Source organism: Protopterus annectens, chromosome 8.part1, assembly GCF_019279795.1.
Source record: "Protopterus annectens isolate FY-2018-M chromosome 8.part1, PAN1.0, whole genome shotgun sequence".
In the NCBI taxonomy this organism is placed as follows: domain Eukaryota; kingdom Metazoa; phylum Chordata; order Ceratodontiformes; family Protopteridae; genus Protopterus; species Protopterus annectens.
Window position 1 is genome coordinate 343,798,569 of NC_056742.1, and position 24,487 is coordinate 343,823,055.

The 24,487-nt window shown below is 44.2% G+C and overlaps 1 protein-coding gene across 1 annotated transcript in view; it reads right to left on the reverse strand.

Annotated features, from left to right (window-relative positions):
* The window catches only part of NAE1 (NEDD8 activating enzyme E1 subunit 1), a 1,377,685-nt gene that overhangs the window by 576,373 nt on the left and 776,825 nt on the right, over positions 1 to 24,487 (reverse strand). The gene's annotated exons all lie outside the window — the stretch shown is intronic.

The window sequence follows — 24,487 nt, forward strand, 5'->3', positions numbered from 1 at the left end:
TTTCAATTTTTTGCAACTGTGTAACTACGACTCTGACCTGGACTATTTCTCCAGTTTATTTAAACATTGCAGAAATTTATGAGACAATCAGTTGATAAACAATACTCTTATTATTAGAAACATTTCTGCACAAATACATGCACTTAAGACTCAGTAGATTGCATAACATCAAAGTGAACCAAGGAAGCAGATTACATATGCATAAATCAAAGAATGCAATTGTGAAAAATCCAAAAGCAAAAACCAACAGATCAAAAACGGTGAAAATGACAGTGAGAAATTAAAGGTAAACAAATAATGGTGGAGTCACTGAAAAGTACAGTTGTGTACCTACCATAAATGTAGATGTTCGAGTGTATTCACTGTTGCAGTCATTACACTTGGGTTATCCTCGTGGCAGGTGACCCGCAGTCGGCCCAAATTCCAAAATCTTCGTCCGGCGTCGGTTGCTGTCACCTCTTCCCTGACGTCAGTGCGCCAGGGGTATAAAAGTTGCAACCGACGCCATTTTCTTCAGTTTTTCTTGCCCCAGGCGTCAGGTGCCCCCAGACAGGAAGGCTGAAAAGATAAAAATATGCCAAACCACCATGCATATATTACTATAAACATTTCCTTCATCTACAAGCAAATACACCACATAGGTTGTATAGAGTTGAGAAGTACAGAATAGTCCCAGCAAAGACAGGGATGGTGGGTGGGTAACCTGGACTGCAACAGTCAATACACTCGAACATCTACATTTATGGTAGGTACACAACTGTACTATGTTCATCGTGTTTCACTTTTGCAGTCATTACACTTGGGTAGAATCCCAAAGCTGAGGTTGGATGGCTGGGTCTAGAGTGTATTTGGTGAGGCTAACAAGCCCTGCAGAACTGCAGTGGCAAAGCCTGCTCTGGATTTGGAGTAGATAGGTAGGTGGTAGTGCTTGGTAAAAGTGTGCACGGAGCTCCATGTTGCAGCTTCTAATATGTCTTTGGTTGGTACCCCTCTGAGGAAAGCTGCTGAAGTGGCTGCTGCTCTGGTAGAATGAGGCCTAATGCCCTTAGGCACAGATTTGCCATGTTGTGCATAACAGAAGAGGATGCAGCATCCTATCCATTTGGAGATTGTCTGCTTTGTAATAGGCTTTCCTTGGGATCCTGCAGCATATGCTACAAACAGTTGCTCAGTTTTTCTGAAAGATTTTGTTTTGTCCAAGTAAAATCGTAGCTGCCTGTGTATATCTAAAGCGTGCAGAAGTCTTTCCCCTTTATTCTGGGGATTTGGGTAGAAGGTAGGCAAATGAATTGTTTGGTTTAAGGCCACATTGGAGACCACTTTTGGCATGAATGTTGGGTTTGGCCTAAGAGAAACCCTGTCCTGATGAAAAATGAGGAAAGGTTCCACAGCCATCAATGCCTGTAACTCTTGAGACTCTTCCTGCTGAAGTTATTGCTAGGAGCAGAGCAGTTTTCCATGACAAGAATTTTAGATCAGCTGTGCTGGCTGGTTCAAATGGAGGCAGTGTTAGTTTTTCTAAAACAAAATTGAGGTCCCAAGTAGGTACTGGTGCTCTCCTAGGGGGTCTTATATTCTTTGCCCCTCTGAGGTACTGTCGTAGTAGAGGATGTGAAAAAATAGGTGGACCCGTATTGAAATGAGCTGAAATGGCAGAGGCATGGATTTTAATAGATGAAAAAGATAGGCCTTTGTTCAACATCTCAGTCAGGTATTGTAAAATCTGAGGTATATTAGGGACCAGTGGGTCGAGCCCTTGTGCCTGGTTCCAAGCACAGAAGCTCTTCCATTTTTCTGCATAAGATTTTCTGGTGCTGGGTCTTCGGGCTTCCAAAATTACATCCATAACAGCTTTAGAGAGAGGTACAGTCTGAGTGGCTACATTATCTGCCATGCTGCCAAGTTTAAGGTCCTGAGTTGACTGCGCATAATCTGATTGTTTTGCTGTGTCAGAGGATGAGGGATTTGAGGTAGAGGCCAAGATGGGCCTTGGGACAGAGTCTTTAGGATTGGGTACCAGTGCTGGCGTGGCCAGTCTGGTGCAATCAGGATCATTTTTGGCCTCTCTTGTCTGACTTTTAGAAGCACCTTGGTGAGTAGAGGCATTGGAGGGAAGGCATAGACTGTCAGGTTTTTCCAGCTGAATGACAGAGCATCCACTTTCCATGCTTGAGAGTGATAAGTCCTTGTGCAAAATTTCTGTATTTGGCAATTGTGAGGGGAGGCAAAAAAATCTATGTCTGGGCATCCCCAATTCCCTTGTTATCATGTTGAACACTTGTGGATTTAGCTTCCATTCGTGAGGATCCATGAGATTTCTGCTTAGTTTGTCTGCCAGTGTATTTTTTGTTCCTGGCAGGAATTGTGCTTGCAGATGTACCTGGTAGGTCAGTGCTGTGTTCCACAAAGTCATGGCTTGTCTGCACAGGGGGTAGGAATGTGTGCCCCCTTGCTTGTTTATGTACCACATAACTGTGGTATTGTCCGTCTTTATTAACAGTTGTCCTGGATGTATTAGGTCCTTGAAGGCTGTCAGGGCATTCTGTACAGCTAGAATCTCTTTTTGATTGATGTGAAGATGCATTTGTTCCTTGGGCCACATGTCCTGAATACATTTTCCTGTCATATGTGCTACCCAGGCATAATCTGATGCATCCGTTGCTACTGTCTGCCTGGCTGTAGGTAAGGTGAAAGGCTGTCCCTTGTTGAGGTGACAGGCCTGGGACCACCATCGAAACTCCTGTTGTAGGCAGGGAATCAAGGCTATGATTGTCTCTAGGCTGTGACAATGCGGAGTCCAAACACTTTTTAGATACCATTGTAGTTTCCTCATATGCAGTTTTGCATATGGAATTAGTAGAATGCAGGATGCCATGAAACCCAGGGCCTGCAGAATTTTTCTTGCAGGGAGCTGGGTCTTTGTTGCCATCATTTGAAAGTAATGAGTCCGTTGCCTTTGTTTGTCTGGCGTGAGATAAGCCATCTGGGCAGTTGTATTTAAGCTTGCACCCAGGAATATTATCTCTTGAGGGGGCACGAGTTTTGATTTATTTTCGTTTACTTTGTACCCTAGGCAAATTAGCAATCTTTTTACAAACGCCAGGTGCTTTAGAAGAATGTCCTTGCTCTCTGCTTGAATAAGGCAGTCATCCAAGTAGGGATATATTTGAATTCCTTTTTGTCTGCAAAATGGAATTAGTGGTGCCAGGCATTTTGTGAAGACCCTGGGCACAGTAGATAAGCCAAAGGGCAGTGCAGAGAATTGGTAATGCATTGAGTCTGCTATAAATCTGAGGTATCTTCTGCACGATTGTCTGATTGGGATGTGCAGGTATGCCTCCTTGACATCCAAAGTAACTAACCAAGCCTCCTTGCCCAGCATGGGCAGAAGTTGTGGTAGTGTTAACATTTTTTTTATTTTGGAGCATCCAGGAAAGTATTTAGGTCCAGTATTGGTCTCCAGGCTTTGTCTTTTCTGGGTACTAAGAACAATCTTGAGTAAAATCCTTGTCCCTGTTCTTCTTGTGGAACTTTTTGAATAGCTCCCATATCCATAAGAGCAGCAATCTGTTTTTGTGCCTCTGCCCATTGGTTTTGTGGCAGGTTTGGCATACCTTTTGGTTTTGGAAGCGTGTGGAAGTGGAACCTGTACCCCTGAGAAACAATATTCAGCACCCATTGGTCTTGAGTGATCATGTGCCAAGTTTTTGAGAAAAGTGCTAGCTTTCCCTCTAGGGGTGCTGTTAACTGGTAAGAGCTTGGCATTTGCAGAGGGAAGTCCATTTCTTTACTGTCAGGACTTTCTATATGTGTAACCATTTTCTGCTTTAACAATGACATGAGATACTGTTGATATTTAAGCATGTGGAACTGACAGTTTAAAGCTCTTACAGCTAAAGTAGCAGAAGTGTAAACTTTTTCCCCCATCTGTCCAGAGCTCTGGAATCCCTATCTGAGGGGACAGGATTCTTGGCAGTGGAAGCTTTAACCCCTTTATGACCCTGTGAAATAGTTTCTGGGTCTGCTGCGGGGTTTTTGTAAAGAAATTTATGAGGGTCAGGGACCCTGTAGTATCTGTCTGGCTTTACTGGTGCAGGGGGGGAAAAGAATCTGGAGACAGACTAGATTCAGAAAAATCATCATCTACAATATCAAGCACAGGGGGGATAGCCAGGGGCCTGTGCTGAGGTAATAAAAGGAAATCTCGGAGCCTTTTCTTGGATTCTGAATAATCCTGGTTCTCCCAATGGAAATGCTCCCTCATGGTGTGCAAGGTTTCCCCAAAGGAATTAATCCTCAGGCGGTGAGGCTGAAGGAATGGACTCTCCAGCATCAGAGTCCTCATCGGGAGGGAGAGAGTAGCCCTGATCAGAAGAAGAATCAGAGGAAATGGAAACCTGATCAGAGGAATCATAATCAGTGTCTTGCCTAGGCCTTTTGTCAGGAGGGGGATGGGAGCCCCTGATTAAAGTAATAAGGTCTTCGGCCATTTTAAGCATCTGTTTCTTTGACGTGGATAACTGTTCTGGAGAATGCTGCACTTGTTTCCTTGCCTTTAATGGTGTTTTTGACTTTGCCTTTGCTACTGCACTAGCCTTAATTGTAAGCTGTGAAGGTCTGAAAACACCCTCAGAAGCCGGTGCCTGCTCAGCGGCTCTGGACCCATCTGAGGGGATAGTTTCCGTAGGCCCAATACCTTGAGTTTCCACAGGCCTCGGTGTCTCCACGTGGCTGTCGGTTACGGCCTGTGGCTCTGAGGTAGCGGGTGTCGGGGGTTGCGAAAGCGCCTCACTGAGAACCGGCGAATGGCCTAGAAGAGGCTTCGTCGTCAGTTTTGGACCTCGGGTGCCTGTCTTTTTCTTTGTCTTTGTGTTTTTATACATTCCGGTCGTCGGTTGTTTTGACGGCATTATATAATTAAATCTTCATCCAAAATAATGTAAAGCAAAATCAAACCAACGTTTAATAGTGCATTTATTGAATCTAGTATAAAACCGACAACTAGGAACATCGTGGTCAGGGCCTAGGCAAGGAATGCAGTAAGAGTGAAAGTCCTTACAATTATTAACGTTTACTGACATCAGTCTGGAGCAAGAAAAAGTTTCCCCAACGGGGTACTTAGCTTTATTGAAGACTTCGGTTCTGAAATTCAATTTTGAAAATCTCAGGAGTCGGCCGACCGGCACTTGTGAACTGCTTTTGCTTCGGGCACCGCGCGGCAAGAAAGACTGAAGAAAATGGCGTCAGTTGCAACTTTTATACCCCTGGCGCACTAACGTCAGGGAAGAGGTGACAGCAACAGACGCCGGACCAAGACTTTGGAACTCGGGCCGACTGCGGGTCGCCTGCCAGCAGGATAACCCAAGTGTAATGACTGCAATAGTGAAACATGATGAATATCACTGAAAACATCATTGATTAGGTAGAGCTCTGTGTGGCACTGATCGCAGAATAAAACCTTGAATCAAATGTACTTGTCAACTACACTAGGCCATTCACACTGTCCCATATGCCACACTCTAATACTGTAATCCTTGCACACCGAAACCTCTGAGCAAGCATTCTGGTGCACAGAATGACTAGATTACAAAAAAAAAATCCAAATGAGTAGGGGAGAATCAGGAGCATGTGTCCCTGAAAAGTGGAGTTATGGGGGTAGCCATCACTCATGGACATAGGTGATAAGCACTCACATGTCACAAGAACACAATCACCCTTGGAGACATTTTGGGGATATGCAATGGACAGTTAGGCCTAGCATAATAAATTATCTTGATGACTGCTTGGATGATGGCCATGTTGCTATTAACTCTTGCCCACCTAGGGAGTCTAGTTTCAGAGAAGCATTATCAAAATTATCCATAAATGCCTGAAAGTCTGCAGTAATGGCACCATATTTGGGAGCGTCAACACCTAACAACTTCAAGCACCTATTCTGGCACTTCAACAATACTCTGGGTACACAATTTAAAATGGTTTTGCATCAAACTGATTGACTCTCCAAAAGACACATTTCTTAAGTAGTGAGTAGCAGGTGCTGATATTTTTGTTCTAGCCCATCATTCGATCCTGATACTGCTGGAGCTATGCCACAAAACCTAACTCCCAAAAGTTTTCTCTGAGAATTTTGTTACTGTACAACAGCCTGTGGTCACTACATCCAATCTCAATAGTGCAGGAGCTGTGCCTGCAAGACTCAACTTCCAAAAAGTTTTCACTGAGAATTTTGTCATTATACAATAGAGTGTGGTCACTACACTTGACCTTGATATTGCAAGGAGCTTTGTCACAAGATCCAACTCCCAAACGTATTCACAGAGAAATTTTGCATTGTACAATGTAAGCAAATTTAACATGAAGACCTTGCTGCGTATTAACTTCAACTTGTCAAATACATGCTGTGCTGGAAAGCGCCTGTAAGACCCCCCCCAAGGTGTAGTCCTTGCACTCTAAGGACCATTTACTAAGCTGGCCACTGTTGTTTCTACTGACCAGTAGACAACACTGTTTATGCCAATTACTTAGTCTTTCTAGCTGCCAGGATTCTGCATTCAGGAAATGAAAGAAAACCTGCCTTACTTTGAGCCTCTCTGTTAACTGCTTTGTACTGGCTATAAACTAATTACTCTCTGTTATAATTTGACCTAAGGGTGGGAAACCTGCTATGCTTGGCTTTGCTCCCCTATCCCCTCTTAATCTACTATTATACTTCCCACATACATATTTCACTTATGACTCTTATCCCCTAACCCTCCCCAAACAACTTTACTACTACTATACAATCACTCATTTCTTTTAACCCAATTCCCAACAACCATTTACTCTATTAGCACTGTTCCCTTCCTCCATACTGCTTTGCATTATATCCATTCATACTTACACCCCTCCCTAACAGTACTACCTATTCTATATTGTATCTTCTACTTTTCCCACATAAACTCTCACTTATTTTAACTACATCTTCATACTCTAGCCTTTTAAACCCCTTGGATTCCTTACATTCCAGAGAAGATACAGGACAACTTAACTCCTCCTTCACAGAAAATACATCTATCCTACCTACCCTCTACCATCTTTCAGATTCTACCACCACTAAATAGCCTTCTGCCTTATACCTTCTTGATCCCTATTTCTCTACGACCTGCCATCAATAAGATACAGATCCCTTTATTTAATCATGCTACTCCTCGGCTTATTCTATATTCTCCTCCTCCTACTAGGCCATCTCTCATCCTACCATGACTCTATAATAGCTCGCAACATCTCTCCAATTCTGTCCAAACCACCTATCCATACTTCCTTCCTACACTCTGTATCGCACCAAGCATATTTAATGATGCCCCTCACTGTTACTCCAAATATAGACTGATTAGTGCCATTTCAAAACAAACCAAAGCAAATTAAGCAGGAAAATACTCTCCAAAAATAAGTATCAATAACTTCTCAATATACTAAGATCCTTCTAAATGGAGACACTCATCCTAATCCTGGTCCCACCTATCACAACGAATATAAAGACAATTCTCTAAAAATCTCTTCCATACACTATTGTAACCCCACAACGGTCAACCTACAAACCCAGCAAATCCAACTTTTGCTGCTATAAATGTTAGAAGCATAAAAAATAAAACTGCTGAAATACGTACCAGGATTACCCAACATAAGCCAATGTATTCTTGCTAAAACTTGGCTTAAACCCCGTAGTAACAACCCTGAAATTACACCCCCTGGCTATAATATAATCTGTAATATAGAGAGGAAAAGTAGTGGCATTGCTTTAATACTTCACAAACACCACATTTATCCTTACAACAAACAAATGCCAAAATTCAGTTCACTAGAGCTTTTATTACTTTCCTGAAAATAAACAATTATAAACAAATGTATTACTGTCCTTTACATCCCTCCTGGCGACAACACAGTTATACTCGAAGATATCCTACATTGAATATTCATAACTTCACAAGAAAGGCATCACAAAAATCAAAACTGCAACAATGAGACAAAGTTGCAAAATTTGCAGAAAATACCTTTTTCATAACAAACTACTGTATGGCACTAAAAAGTCTAAACTGGTTAGAACTACCCAATCAACTAACAGGTACACAGCTTTTTACCACCTACAGAATTATACAACAGCCATCTGCTTTGCCAGGCACTAAATACCATTCGACACAACTACGTTCCCGCTAGGTCATTATAATCCATTGACCAAAAACTATCGTCTGCCCACACACTTATCAAATCTGTTGGGCATTGTCTGTACTCAAACCATGTTGCCAAGGCTTGAACGTCTTACCTGTATCCATCAGGTGAACATCTCTCCTATCCTTCAAAACCATTCTGAAAGTTTTCCTAGCCAAACTTGACTCTGCTCTTGCTCAACACCAGGATAAACTATATCCCTAAATGTGAACAAGTTCCTAGTCATACATTATACCTCCTTACTCTCCCTTCTTCACTCAGTTCCTTAATTTTATCAATTTCTCTCCCACGTCTCTCTCTCTCTCTAAATATATCAAAAGCCTGCTTTTCCTCACTTCTTATTGCAATTCCTGTTTGTATTATACAACTTAACTTTAAGTTCCCTATAAACTGTTTAAATATTAAATTCTATCTGTTCTTAGCCAATGTTTTATAGTATGTCTAATTTGGTATAATTATTTAAACTGAAGATGTTTTTGTATTATTTTAAAAGATTGCAAAATTATTATTCTTAAAATGTTTTGTAATACTTTGGAACTTTTCTCCCTTGGCCTCAGATGAAAATGGGCTCCTAGCAAGTGGCGTCCATCGTGACCATAGCCTGAGGAAGGGAAAGAACAAACGCTCGGACACCAAGGGAGACTCCAACCACCAGCTGATTTTATCCTGACAAACTAAACTGGAAAATCAACTGGATGTACTGAATGTGACCACTGGACCACAAAGGTCCACTGTACTCCCCTCATATGATACCTGGCCAAAGAAACTAAACAAATAAAAGCCGCTTATGGCCTAGAAGTCTGAGGATAAGATGTGCTCAAGGCTTTCTGCTCACAATCAAAGACCTTGTCAGATCATGAAGGCTTGATATTCTGGACTCAGGAAGCTTGGCAATCTGGCAGACTGTGTCCAAATGGCACCCCATAAATTCCAAGGCCTGAACTGGATGGTGAGTGGACTTCTGGTAATTGACTGTGATCTCTAAGGAACTGTAAAGCTGGAGTAAGGTGCCCCTGGCCCTGATCAGGAATGCTCTTGTGGGGGTGGTTAGGAGCCAATCTTCCTGATAATGAAAGATTTGAAACACCTGGAACCTCAGCCACGCTGCTACCGTTGCAGTGGTGAAACTGACAATAAATGGCCCCCAACCAGAAGTGCAGGAACCTCCTGGACCAACCTTCAATAAATGAATAAAATGGTAGGTGTCCTTGAGATTTATTGAGCACATTCAGTAGACCATCAACACAGGTAAAATGGACTGCACCGTGACCATCTGGAACTTGGAATACTACTGATCCAACTTGCTCAAATCTAAAGTCAGCCTGGGGTCTTTGTTCTTTTTTAGAGCCAAAAAGAAACTTGAGTACACTCCGGATCCTTGTTGGTCTGGTGGGACCTCTTGGATGACTTAACTTGCTAGCAGCTTCTGAATTTCAATGGCTGCTACTCTTCTCTGATGGGGTGGAATGTCTGCAAGCCACCTGGGAGTTGGACTGGGAATGTCATAAAACAAAATTGAGTAGCCTCTGGATACACCCATGCATTTGAGGTGATGGCCTCTGCAGCCTTCTGATGTAGAGCCAATTGACCCCCAAACTGCCTCCAGAGCAGGACAGCCAGACAACCTTTCAGAGTCGCTGGAAGGGCTTCCCAAAGAAACCTCCAGAGAAGCCCTGGTTCTGCAGACCACCCCTGCTACTAGGGGCTGCATCCATTGTGGTTACCTACCTTGCGGTGGTGAGAACCCTCAAGGAGGAGCATCTTGAATGGCCTGCTGTGATTTCCTGAAAAATAGATGTTTTCACCCCTTCTGGTTCTGAGAAAAGGACCATTGAGGGGTAGCAAAACGAACTTCTAACTTTGGGTCTGAAAAAAGATGAGCCATTAAAAAGCATGTTAAAGGATGCCTTAAAAAGTACAGTTGTGTACACTTACCATAAATGTAGATGTTCCGAGAGTATTCACTGTTGCAGACATCACATCTGGGTTATCTGCCTGCAGGTAGCCTTCAGTCGGCCTGATCACCAGAGTCTTGGGATTTCTGCGTCGGATGCTGTCACTTCTTCCATGACATCGGGTCATCAGGGGTATAAAAAGTACAGTTTTGTACCTACCATAAATGTAGATGTTCGAAGATCCACATTGCTGCAGTCCTTACACTTGGGTAGTCCGCTGTCCTCGGTCGGCCCGAATATCAAAGTATAAGGCTGACGTCGGTCAAGGCACATTTGACTGACATCAGGACGTCAGGGTACAAATGCGCATGACCGACGTCATATTCTCAGTCTTTTCTTGCCCCAGATGTCAGAAGACCCTAAACATAAAGGTCAAAACCAAAAGACAGCAAACAAACAACCAACCACCCTTGCACTAATTATATGTACAATATATACAATATATACAATAATTACAACCCAACCCACACAACCACCTCTAACTACAGAGGGGAAGGAGGGAGGGTAAGTTGGACTGCAGCAATGTGGATCTTCGAACATCTACATTTATGGTAGGTACAAAACTGTACTATGTTCTTCATCTCACATTGCTGCAGTCCTTACACTTGGGTAGAATCCCAAAGCAGAGGTAAGGGAGGATGGCCAAATTACAAGGAAGCAGGAGCTGCCAAAATGCCCTGCAAAACAGCAGTGGCAAAACCAGCCCTGGATTTAGAGTAAAGTGGCAGGTGATAATGCCTAGAGAAAGTGTGCACTGAACTCCAAGTAGCTGCCTCCAAAATATCCTTGGTTGCCACTCCCTCAAAAGGCTGTCAGTGGCAGTAGCCCTAGTGGAATGAGGCCTAATCCCAGCTGGAATCTCCTTGCCATGATGGGAATAACAGAAAGCAATGCAAAACCCAATCCACTTAGAAATAGTTTGTTTTGACACAGGCTTGCCCTGAGAACTCAAAGCAAAAGAAACAAACAACTGCTGAGACTGCCTGAACCCTTTAGTTCTGTCCAAATAATAGCGCAACTGCCTGTGTACATCTAAAGTGTGCAAAATCTTTTCCCCTTTATTTTGGGGATTTGCATAAAAAGTAGGCAAATGAATAGTTTGGTTTAAAGCCACACTAGAAACCACCTTAGGCATAAAGGAAGGATTAGTGCAAAGATACCCTATCCTTATGGAAAATCAAGAAAGGCTCAACTGCCATAAGGGCCTGTAATTCAGAAACCCTTCTTGCAGAGGTAATGGCCAACAAAAGGCAGTCTTCCATGATAAATATTTCAACTCAGAAGTAGCTGCAGGCTCAAAAGGTTGTAGAGTGAGTTTCTCCAACACAAAATTGAGATCCCAAGCAGGAGTAGGAGCTCTTCGTGGGGTCTTATATTCTTTGCCCCTCTAAGAAATTGCTTGAACAAAGGATGAGAAAACAATGGAGGGTCACATTCATAGTGAGCTGAAATTGCTGCAGCATGAACCTTAATAGAAGAGAAGGACAAACCTTTGTCCAGTAACTCAGTAAGATATTGAAGAGCCACACTTAAATTAGGCTCAGAAACATCAAAATCCTTTGCTGCACTCCAAAATAAAAATCTCTTCCATTTATCTGCGTACACTTTCCTTGTACTAGGCCTTCTAGCTTCCAAAATCACATTCAAAACTTGTTGAGGAAGTTGAGACCCTCTATGGTTCAAAACAGAATATGCCAGGCTGTTAGGTGAAGAGAGTGAAGTTTGACATTGAGCAAATGGCTGTCCTCCTGTGACAACAGGTGTGGAATCGAAGGCAAAGGCCATGGAGGCTTCCGTACCAGACTTCTCAGTAATGGGTACCAGTGCTGTCGAGGCCAATCTGGAGCTATCAAAATCATCCTTGGCTTGTCCTGTCTGACCTTTAGAAGTACCTTTGGGAGGAGAGGCAGAGGTGGAAAGGCATACACATGAAGATTGCTCCAATTGAAATAAAGAGCATCCACTTTCCAAGCTGTGGGATGAAACCTTTTGTGCAAAACTTTGGCAGCTGATGGTTTAGTGGAGAAGCGAACAGATCTATGTCTGGAGTTCCCCATGACACTGTCAATTTCTGAAATACATGAGGATCCAATTTCCACTCGTGGGGATCCATAATTGTCTGCTCAACACATCTGCTAAGGAGTTCTGTGCTCCTGGCAGAAACCTTGCCTGAAGATTGAGCTGTAAACTGAGAGCAGTCTCCCACAAAATCATTGCTTGCCTGCATAGAGGATAAGAATGTGTTCCCCCTTGCTTGTTGATGTACCACATGACAGTTGTGTTGTCTGTTAGAATCAACACCTGCCCTGGAAGAAGTAAATCCTTGAAAGCTATCAATGCAAACTGGACTGCTAACATCTCCTTCAGGTTGATATGTAGATGTTGTAGTCTGGCAGGCCACTTGTCTTGTATCCACTTTCCATTTAGATGAGCTCCCAAGCTTTGTCTGAGGCATCTGTCGTTAAAATCTGACTCGCCTCTGGCCGGGTCACAGAGAGTCCCTTGTTTAGGTGACATTCCTGAGCCCACCACAAAAATTCCTTTTGAATGCAAGGTATTATTTGAATGACAGTGTCCAGATCCTGGCAGTGCTGTGTCCATACATTTTGAGATACCATTGCAGCTTCCTCATATGCAGTTTGGCATTGGGAAGCACCAGAATACAAGATGCCATGAACCCTAAGGCTTGAAGGACTGTCCTTGCAGTCAGCCCGGACTGATGAGATAGTTGATGGAAGTAAAGGGAAAGACTCTTTTGTTTGTCCGGGGTTAAAAAGGCCATCTGGGATGCTGTATTCAGTCTTACACCCAGAAAGCACATGTCTTGAGAGGGTACTAGACTGGACTTTATTTCGTTCACAGAATACCCCAGGCATCTTAGCACTGCTATCACATATTCCAAATGATGAAAAAGCTCTTCCCTTCCTTGAGCCAGAATCAGGCAGTCGTCCAAATAAGGATAGATCTGTATTCCTTTTAGCCTGAAGAAAGCTATCACTGGAGCCAAAACTTTCGTGAACACTCTGGGAGCAGTAGATAAGCCAAAGGGCAATGCAGAGAACTGAAAGTGCGAAGTCCCAGCTCGAAAACGCAGATACTTCCTGCAACTTAGTCTGATAGGAACATGAAGGTAAGCCTCCTTGAGATCCAAAGTTACCATCCAATGATCTTTGCCCAGCAGAGGTAAAAGCTGCTGCAACGTCAACATTTTGAACTTGGGAATGTCCAGATAAGTGTTGAGGATAGATAAATCCAAAATTGGTCTCCACGTGTTCCCCTTCTTTGGTACTAGGAACAGGCGAGAATAAAATCCTAGGCCCACTTCTGGCAGAGGGACCGGCTGTATGGCCCCTAGTTGAAGTAACAGAGAAATTTGCTTGTGAGCCTCTATTCTTTGTTGAGGAGGAGCGTCTGGCATGCCTCTGAAAGGAGGCAAGGTATGGAAATAAAACCTGTAACCTTGGTGTATGATATCCAATACCCATCTGTCTTGGGTAATTAAACTCCAATTTTCTTTGAAAAGTGCCAACCTTCCTCCCAAAGGTGCTGCCAGACGAGAAGGCTCTGGCAGCTGAAAAGGTAGGTCATTGGGTCTGTTTACGAAAGGACTGACCCCTACCCTCACCTGAAGACTGTGCAGGAGAACTCCCTGTTCTAGGCCTGAAAGAACCCTGAGCTCTGCCCCTACCACGTCTAGATCTACCCCTAGACTGGGAATCATAAGAAGGATACGTCCACCCTTTAGCAGGCCAATTCCTACTAAACTTTGGAGGCTGAACCTGCAAAAAATCTTTAACAGTCTGCATAGACTTAGCCTTGTCTTCCATTTTCTCCTCAACAGGAGAACCAAACAACACATCAGATTGTAAAGGAGCATCTAAAATCCTTGTTTTAACATGGTCAGATAAATTTTGATCCCTCAGCCAGGCGTGCCTGCGAAGAACTGACCCAGTGGCAGCCACCCTAGACGAGGCCTGTACAGCATCAAAACCACATTGCAAAGAATGCTTACCCACCTGTTCAGAAACATGTACTAAATCTTGTAACTCTTTACAATCAATACCTTCCGCCAGAGCATCAACCTTAGACTTCAACTGTGAAAGGAGATAGTTTTGGTATTTTAACATGTGAAACTGGCAATTCAAAGCCCTCATAGCTAGAGTGGAAGAAGTATAAACTTTCTTTCCCCATCTATCCAAGGCCCTGGCTTCTTTATCTGCAGGAACCGGATTCTTGACAACAGAAGCCTTAACACCTTTAGGCCCCTGGCTAACAGTTTCTGGGTCCGCCCTCGGACTCTTAAAAGATACTTATGAACTTCAGGCACCCTGTAATACCTATCCGGTTTAACAGGAGCAGGAGGCAAAGAATCAGGATTAAGAGAAGCCTCTGTAAAAACATCTTCCACTACATCTAAAACAGGAGGTATAGCCAAAGGCCTATGTTGGGGTAAAAACAAAAATTCCCTAAGCCTTTTCCTGGAATCAGAGAAGTCTTGACCTTCCCACTTAAAATGCTCCCTCATGGAATGAAGAGTTTCTGAAAAAGAAAAATCCTCAGGAGGAGAAGCAGAAGGAGTAGAATCATCCACATCCGAATCAGAATAAGGAGAGTACTCCTGCAAGTCTTCAGCCGAAGACTCTGAAACATCCGAAGCCTGCTCAAAACTCCCTAGCTCAGGCTCCACCCTAGGTCTCTTATCAGGAGGGGGCAAAGACCCCTAATCAGAGTAATCAAATCTTCTGCCATTTTAAGCATATGCTTCTTGGGCACAGTTCCAGAAGAACTAGGGGTGACACCAACTGAAGCTAAACCTGGCCTGCCTCTAGGAGAAGCCTTGGAAACAGAAGGAGAGGGCCTAACCACCCTAGGCAGGGAGGGGAGTATAGTAACCTGAGAAGCCCCATCACCCTGGCCTGCCTCCTGAGAGGCCACATCCTGCAATAACAAGGTCTCTCCCTGGGATCCCAAAGAAACCTCCGGTGGAACCACCGGCTCCACCGACACCTCTAAAGAACCGGCGTCCGGTACGGATGGTTCTTCTAGCCTAGGCTTCACAGCTTTGTCCTTGCGCTTCTTCGAAGAAGCGGGCGTCGGAGCATCCGACGGCATTTTGTAATTGCACCGCTTCCCAAAGACTAACCTGGCACAATCTAATCTCCTCTTTATAGTGCGCTTATTAAATCTAGCACAAGAGCGACACCCAACAACGTCGTGCTCAGGCCCTAAACAAGGAATACACAAAGTATGATAGTCTCTATGCGGTATCTGTTTCCCCACAAGAAATACAATTATTCACTTTTTCTGACATCCGGTAAACCACTGAGGCAAGAAAAAACTAAAATATTCCCCAACGGGGTACTTAGCCAACTTTGACTCGGTCTGAAACTCCGAAAACGAAAAATTTCAGAACGCCAACCGGCACTTGCAATACTGCTTCTGCATCGGACCATGCGGCAAAAAAGACTGAGGATATGACGTCGGTCATGCGCATTTGTACCCTGACGTCCTGATGTCAGTCAAATGCGCCTTGACCGACGTCAGCCTTATACTTTGATATTCGGGCCGACCGAGGACAGCGGACTACCCAGGTGTAAGGACTGCAGCAATGTGAGATGAAGAACATCATGCAGCCGACGCCATTACATCATTTTTTTTGCCCCAGATGTGAAGAGCCCCCAAAATAGGAAACAATTGCATGGTATGGAACACCCCCAGTAAAAATAAATACCAATGTTATAAAGATATGGCCAAACAAAAAGGATAGGTAGAAGTACAGAGAATTCAGGGGGCTGGAGGGAAGGCAACCATGACTGCAACAGTGAATACACTCGAACATCTACATTTATGCTAAGTGTACACAACTGTGCTATGTTCTTCGTGTTTCACTATTGCAGTCATCACATTTGGGTTAATTCCCAAAGCTGAGGATGGGTGGAGGCAGTCAAGAAGCATTAGGGCTGGCAAGCAGGCCCTGTAACACTGCTGTGGCAAATCCAGCTCTGGATTTAGAAAAGATAGGTAAGTGGTAATGCTTAGTGAAGGTGTGTACAGAGCTCCAGGTTGCAGCTTCCAGGATGTCCCTAATAGGGACTCCCCCGAGAAATGCTGTAGAGGTTGATATAGCCCTAGTGGAATGTGTTCTGATCCCCTGTGGGATAGGTTTCCCATGGTGTTTGTAGCAGAAATAGATGCAGTGTGCTATCCATTTAGAAATGGTTTGCTTTGAAATGACCTAGCCCTCTGCCCCTGTAGCAAAGCTGACTAGCAGCTGGTCAGATTTTCTGAAAGATTTAGCCCTGTCCAGACAGAACCTAAGCTTCCTGTGCACGTCCAGGGAGTGCAGGATCCTTTCCCCTTTATTCAGAGGATTAGAGAAAAAAGTTGACAAATGAATGGATTGGTTTAAAGCCACACTAGATACCACCTTCGGCATAAATGATGGGTTAATCCTGAGGGAAACCATGTCCGCATGGAAGATAATGAAGGGTTCCATGGTCATAAGGGCCTGCAATTCAGACACTCTTCTTGCTGAAGTGATGGCTAAAAGGTAAAGCTGTTTTCCAGGAGAGGAATTTTAACTCTGCTGTAGCAGCAGGTTCAAAGGGTGGAAGCGTGAGCTTCTCTAATACAAAGTTAAGGTCCCAAGCTGGAGTGGGAGCTCTCCTGGGGGTCTTAAATTTTTGGCTCCTCTTAGGAACTGTTTGACCAGAGGATGAGAGAAGAGGGGTGGCTCAGTATTATAATGAGCTGAGATGGCAGAGGCATGAATCTTAACTGAAGAGAAGGATAGGCCTTTGTGGAGCATTTCTGTTAAGTAATTTAGTATATGAGGTAAGCTGGGCACAGTTGTGTCCATTCCCTGAGACTGGCTCCAAGAACAGTATTTTTCCACTTTTCTGAATAGGATTTTCTAGTACTAGGCCTCCTTGCCTCAAGGATGACATCCAGCACCTGTTTACTGAGGGTTGCTGGTGATGAGTTCAGGGGATGAGCCAGGCTACTAGGTTCAGGGTTTGCAGCTGAAGATGCAAAATCTGCCCCCCCTGCTGGGACAGCAGGGAAGGTGTCTGAGGCAGGTGCCATGGTGGCACTACTGTCAGACTGCACAAAAGTGGGTACCAGTGCTGGCATGGCCAGTCTGGTGCAATCAGGATTGTCCTTGACTTGTCCTGTTTGATCTTTAGTAGAACCTCCGAGAGGAGGGGCAGAGGGGGAAAGAGGCAGATTGAGAGGTTTTCCCATGTAAACGAGCTTGGCTGTCGGGAGTTCTGGTGCAATATTTGCTCAATTGATAGTTCTGAGGGGAAGCAAAGAGGTCCACCTCTGATGCCCCCCACCTGTGGATCAGAAGCTTGAATGATTTGGGTTCCAGTTTCCACTCGTGTGGTCCATTAGATTTCTGCTTAAGTTGTCTGCCAGTGAATTTAGTTTGCCTGGCTGGAATTGAGCTTGCAGGTCCACTTGATTGCTCAAGGCTGTGTTCCACAGAGCCATGGCTAACCTGCAGAGCGGGTAGGAATGGGTTCCCCCCTGCATGTTTATGTACCACATAACTGTCATGCTGTCTGTCTTTACCAACAGTTGCCCTGGAAGAATAAGGCATTTGAAGGCTGTCAGAGCATTCTGCACAGCTAACATTTCTTTCTGATTGATATGCAGGTGCATTTGCTTTGAGCTCCATTTGCCTTGAATGCGCTGTCCTGCCATGTGAGCCCCCATGCATAGTCTGATGCATCTGTTGTTAGGGTTTGGGTGGCAGGGGGTTGAGTGAAAGGGAGTCCCTTGTTGTGGCAGCAGGCCTCTGCCCACCAAAGGAACTCTGTCCCTAGGCAAGGAATGACAGGAATCATTGTTCCCAGGTCCTGAGAATGTTGACACCAGAGACTTTTTAAGTAACACTGAAGTTTCCTCATATGCAGTCTTCCATATGGAATTAGTAGAATGCAAGAGGTCATGAAACCTAGTGCTTGCAGTATTTTTCTTGCAGATAGCTGGGTTTTGGTGGCCAGTAGAATGAAGTAGTTTGTCAAATAAATTTGTTTTTCTGGAATGAGGAATACCATCTGGGAAGTTGTGTTCAAGCTTGCTCCCAGGAATACCATCTGTTGACTGGGTACCAGATGTGATTTATTTTCGTTGATGGTGTACCCAAGTGAAATTAGAAGTCTCTTTACAAATGTCAGGTGCTGGAGTAGCAATTCCTGACTGTCCGCTTGGATCAGGCAATCATCCAAGTATGAGTAAATTAGAATTTTTCTCGCCTGCAATATGCAATGGCTGGAGTTTGGCATTTTGTGAATAACCTGGGCGCAGTAGATAAGCCAAAGGGAAGTGTAGAGAAAGTACAGTTGTGTACACTTACCATAAATGTAGATGTTCAAGTGTATTCACTGTTGCAGTCATTACATTTGGGTAATCTGCTGGCAGGTTTCCCTCAGTCGGCCTGATTAACAAAGTCTTGGGTCCTGCATCGGATGCTGTCACTTCTTCCATGACGTCAGGTCGTCAGGGGTATAAAACATGCAGCCGACGTCATTACAAAAGTTTTTCTTGCCCCAGATGTCAGGTGCCCCCTAATGGGGAGCAAATAAATACAAAAACACAAAAGTATACCTCCAACCAAAAGCAAATACATCAAAAAGGCTTTTAAGCATAGTAAAGGAAAGTAGAGGTATAGTCAGAAAATCTAGGGGGCTGGAGGGAGAGTAATCAGGACTGCAACAGTGAATACACTCGAACATCTACATTTATGGTAAGTGTACACAACTGTACTATGTTCTTCGTGTTTCACTGTTGTAGTCATTACATTTGGGTAGATTCCCAAAGCTATGGTTGGGAGGAGGAGTTTATACAGCATTAGGGCCAGCTATAAGGCCCTGCAAGACAGCAGTGGCAGAGCCAGCTCTGGATTTAGAGAAAATTGGTAAATGATAATGCTTGGTGAAAGTATGCACAGAACTCCAGGTAGCAGCTTCTAGGATATCCCTGGTAGGGGCACCTCTGAGAAAGGCTGCAGAAGTAGATGCAGCCCTGGTGGAGTGAGATCCGATCCCCTGGGGGATAGGTTTTCCATGGTGCTTATAGCAGAAATGAATGCAATGGCTTATCCATTTAGAAATGGTTTGTTTTGAAATAGCCTTCCTCTCTGCCCCTGCAGCAAATGCTACCAGCAATTGTTCATATTTTCTTTGAGATTTAGTCCTGTCCAAGTAGACTCTTAGTTGTCTGTGCACATCCAAGGAATGTAGAATCAGTTACCCTTTGTTCTGTGGACTGGGAAAGAAGGTTGGCAAATGAATTGACTGATTAAGAGCCACACTGGAAACCACCTTGGGCATGAAGGATGGATTGGTCCTAAGAGATGCCCTGTCCGCATGAAAGGTGATGAAAGGTTCCACTGCCATAAGGGTCTGTAATTCAAATATCCTTCTTGCTGAAGTGATTGCTAAAAGGAAAGCTGTTTTCCAAGAAAGAAATTTTAAGTCTGCAGTAGTAGCTGGCTCGAAAGGAGGTAGAGTGAGTTTCTCCAAAACAAAGTTAAGGTCCCAAGCAGGGGTTGGAGCTCTCCTGGGTGGTCTCAAGTTTTTTGCCCCTCTGAGTTACTGCTTGAGCAGAGGATGTGAGAAGAGGGGTGGTTCCATGTTACAGTGACCTTTAATAGCTGAGGCGTGGATTTTTATGGAGTTAAAAGACAAGCCTCTTGTGAAGCATCTCAGTTAAGTATTGCAAAATCTGAGGTAAATTGGGTGCTGCTGTGCTCATCCCTAAAGACTGGTTCCAGGCACAGAATCTTTTCCATTTGTCAGCATAAGATTTTCTAATATTAGGTCTCCTCGCCTCCAAGATGACATCTATCACAGGTTTGCTGAAGGATGATAAGGGTGAATTTAAGTGATTAGCCAGGCTGCAAGGTTTAATGTTGGAAGCTGAGAGTGCAGAATTTGGTTCTCCTGCTGAGACAGCAGGGAAGGAGTCTGAGGCAGGTGCCATGGAGATATTTGCGACACACTGCGCAGGAGGGGGTACCAGTGTTGACACGGCCATTCTGGAGCAATCAAAATCATCCTTGGTTTGTCCTATTTGACTTTTAGTAGAACTTTGGAAAGCAGTGGCAGAGGAGGAAAAGCGTAGACTGATACATTTTTCCAGCTGAAGGACAGAGCATCCACTTTCCAGGCTTGTTTGTGGGGAGTCCTTGTGCAAGACTTGTCCAACTGGTAGTTCTGGGGGGAGGCAAACAGATCTATGTCTGGGCTCCCCCATTTGTTTGTCAACATGTTGAAAATTTGTGGTTCCAGTTTCCACTCGTGTGGGTCCATGAGGTTTCTGCTTAGTCCGTCTGCCAGTGTACTCAATTTTCCTGGCAGGAATTGAGCTTGTAGATGCACTTGGTAGCTCAAGGCTGTGTTCCACTATGCCATGGCTAGTCTGCAGAGGGGGTAGGAATGTGTACCCTCCCCGCTTGTTTATGTACCACATAACCGTGGTGTTGTCCGTCTTTACCATTAGTTGTCCTGGAAGAATGTAGTCCTTGAAGGCTGTCAGAGCATTCTGTACAGCTAACATTTCTTTTTGATTAATATGTAGTTGCATTTGATTTGGGTTCTATTTGCCTTGAATGCACTTCCCTGCTAGGTGAGCCCCCCCATGCATAATCTGATGCACCTGTAGTTAGGGTTTGGGCGCCAGGGGGTAGTTGAATGGTAATCCCTTGTTTTGGTGGCAGGCGTCTGCCCACCATAGGAACTCCAGGCGTAGGCAAGGTATGATAAGAATAATTGCTTCCAGGCTGTGACAATGTTGACTCCATAGACTTTTTAGATACCACTGTAGTTTCCTCATATGTAGTCTTGTATATGGAATTAGAAGAATGCAGGAGGCCATGAACCCCAAGGCTTACAGTATTTGTCTTGCAGATAGCAGGGTTTTTGTGTCCACTTGTTTGAAGTAATTTACCAAATGAATTTGTTTCTCTGGCATAAGGAAAGCTATCTGGGCAGTTGTATTCAAGCTTGCACCCAGGAATGTAATCTGTTAGGGTACCAGTTGCGATTTCTTTTTGTTTATGGTGTACCCTAGACAAGTTAGAACCCTTTTTACAAATGCCAGATGATTTAAAGGTATGCCCTGGTTTTCTGCCTGACTTAGACAATCGTCCAGATATGGATATATTTGAATATTTCTTTGCCTGCAAAATGCAATAACTGGAGCCAGGCACGTTGTGAATACCCTGGGCACAGTAGACAAGCCAAAGGGTAGTGCAGAGAACTGATAATGCAAGTAACCTGCTTTGAAGCGTAGGTATCTTCTGCAAGATTCCCTGAGTGGGATGTGCAGGTATGCTTCTCTTAAATCTAGAGTTGCCAACCAGGCGTCTTTGCCTAGCATAGGTAGTAAATGGTGAAGAGTCAGCATCTTGAATTTTGGAATCTCCAGAAAGGTGTTTAGAGTAGAGAGGTCCAGGACTGGATGCCACAATTTGTCTTTTCTGGGTACCAGGAAAAGCCTTGAATAGAAACGAAACCTTGTCCCTTTTCCTCTTCTGGCACCAGTTGAATAGCCCCTTGCTTAAGAGAGAAAGTACTTGTTTTTGAGCCTCTGCCCACTGATTCGGGGGCAGGTCTGGACACCCGTTTGGTGTTGGCAATGTGTGGAAATGAAATCTGTATCCCTGGGACACTATTTAACACCCAGTTGTCCTGGGTTATGAGTTCCCAGTTCTTTGCATGAAGAGCACTCTTTCCCCCCAAAGGAGCGGTTGAAAGATAAGTGCTTGGTAACTTTCACAGGAAGTCATTGAGACCGTTTACTGTAAGGGGGTGTCTTATTTCCAGATTTGGAAGTGGAGGCCCCCCACTGCTTAGCTCTGAGAGTACCCTGGGACTGAAACCTGGGGTTTTTGCTGTGTCTGGGTTTGGCTTGAGAGGATTTGGAAGGGGCTGGAAAGGACCGATTCTTAGTAGGCCAATGCCTACCAAATCTTGGAGGTTGCACTTGTAAGAAATCTTAAAGTTTGCATAGATTTAGCTTTATCTTCCATCTTTTTTAGAACTTCTTCAGCCGTATTGCCAAATAGGCGGTCCTGATTTAAAGGAGCATCCAACAATTTAACTTAAACATGATCAGGCAAAGGTTGCTCCTTAAGCCAAGCATGCCTTTTAAGCACAGACACAGTAACACCAACCCTGCGAAGCCTCTAAAGAATCAAAACCACATTGCAAAGTATGTTTTCCAACTTGTTCAGCAGAATGCATTAAATCCTGTAAATCTTTAATTTCCACACAGTGAGGTATCAACATAATTTTCTGTTTAAGCATTCCAATGATATGCTGTTGATATTTTAACATATGAAATTGGTAGTTTAATGTTCTGATTGCCAAGGTCGCAGAAGTATAAACCTTTTTACCACATCTATCCAACACCCTGGAATCTTGATCAGAAGTGGTAGGAATTTTAGCAGTAGAAGCCTTAATACCCTTGGGCCCCTGAGAAATGGTTTCTGGATCTGCAACAGGGTTTTTGAAAAGGAACTTGTGGGACTCAGGAATCATGTAGTATCTGTCAGGTTTACTAGGAGCCGGAGGCAGGGAATCAGGGGCCAAACTGGATTCTGAGAACACATCATCAATAATGTCTAGTGCAGGAAGTATAGCCAAAGGCCTATGCTGAGGTAGAAGCAGGAAATCCCTAAGCCTCTTTTTTGAATCAGAAAATTCCTGGCTTTCCCAGTGGAAATGCTCCCTCAAAGCATGTAAAGTTTCCCCAAAAGAAAAGTCCTCAGGAGGGGAAGCAGAAGGAATGGAGTCCTCTGCATCGGAATCCTCATAAGTAGGTATGGACAAATTCAGGTCATTAGAAGAGTCAGAAGAAACAAAATCCTGATCAAAAGATTCATAATCAAGTTCAGCCCTAGGCCTCTTGGGGGGGGGGTTTGACTACCCCTGATTAGAGAAATTAGATCTTCAGCCATTTTTATCATTTGTTTTTTAGGCATAGGGGCCTGAACACGTGGCCTGGGCGTCGGTTTTTTAGACATGGATCGAGATTTAGGCCTAAGTAATGAAAGTGGTGTCGATTTAATATGCAAGTCTGTAGGCCTGAATACACGCTCAGAAGCCAGTGCCTGCACAGCGGCTCTGGACCCATCCAAGGTAGAGACATCCGTGGCTCCATAGGTGAAGCATCTCGTGGCATACCAGACTCCGAATGGGTCTCAGTAGAGGCCTGCAAATCAGAAGTAGCGGTTTTCAGGGGCTGCGAAAGTGCCTCACTGAGTACCAGCGAACTGGCGACTGGCTTAGGAAAAGCGCTGTCAGCAGTTTTGGACCTCGGCAGCCTGTCTCTGTCTTTATCCTTGTGTTTTTTCAAAATTCCGGTAGTCGGAAGGCTAATCGACGACATTTCAGGATAATTAAACTGAGAACCGAAATAATTAAAGGCAAAAAAGTACCGATGACGGATAGTGCACTGATTAAATAAAGCACAAAACCGACAGCAAGGTACGTCATGGTCAGGCCCTAGGCAAGGAATACAGTACGAATGAAAATCTTTATGAAGTATTTGCTTTCCACAAGTAATGCAATTATTAACTTTTACTGACATCGGTAAGGAGCAAGAAAAAGTTTCCCCAACGGGGTACTTAGCTTTTAGTTGAAGACTTCGGTTCTGAAACTCAAAAACGAAAATTTCACGAGTCGGCCGACCGGTACTTGCGAACTGCTTCTGCATCGGGCACCACACGGCAAGAAAGACTGATGTAATAACATCGGCTGCATGTTTTATACGCCTGACGACCTGATGTCATGGAAGAAGGGACAGCATCTGACGCAGGACCCAAGACTTTGTTAATCAGGCCGACTGAGGGCAACCTGCCAGCAGATTACCCAAATGTAATGACTGCAACAGTGAAACACTAAGAACATCTGATAGTGCATAAAGCCTACTCTGAAACACAGATATTTCCTGCAAGATTCCCTTATGGGGATGTGCAGATAAGCTTCCTTTAAGTCTAGGATGGCTAGCCAGGAATCCTTGGCTAGCACAGGAAGCAGCTGTTGGAGAGTAAGCATTTTGAATCTTGGAATCATCAGGAAGGTATTGAGAATACACAGATCCAGGATAGGGCGCCAAGAGTTTTCTTTTCTGGGTACCAGAAACAGTCTGGAGTAAAAACCTTGTCCCCTTTGCTCTGCTGGGACAGGCTGAATAGCCTTGATACTGAGAAGACAAAGTACTTGCTTTTGGGCCTCTGCCCACTGGTTTGGGGAGAGGTCTGGCCATCCGCTTGGGGTTGACAGTGTACGTAAGTAGAATCTGTATCTATG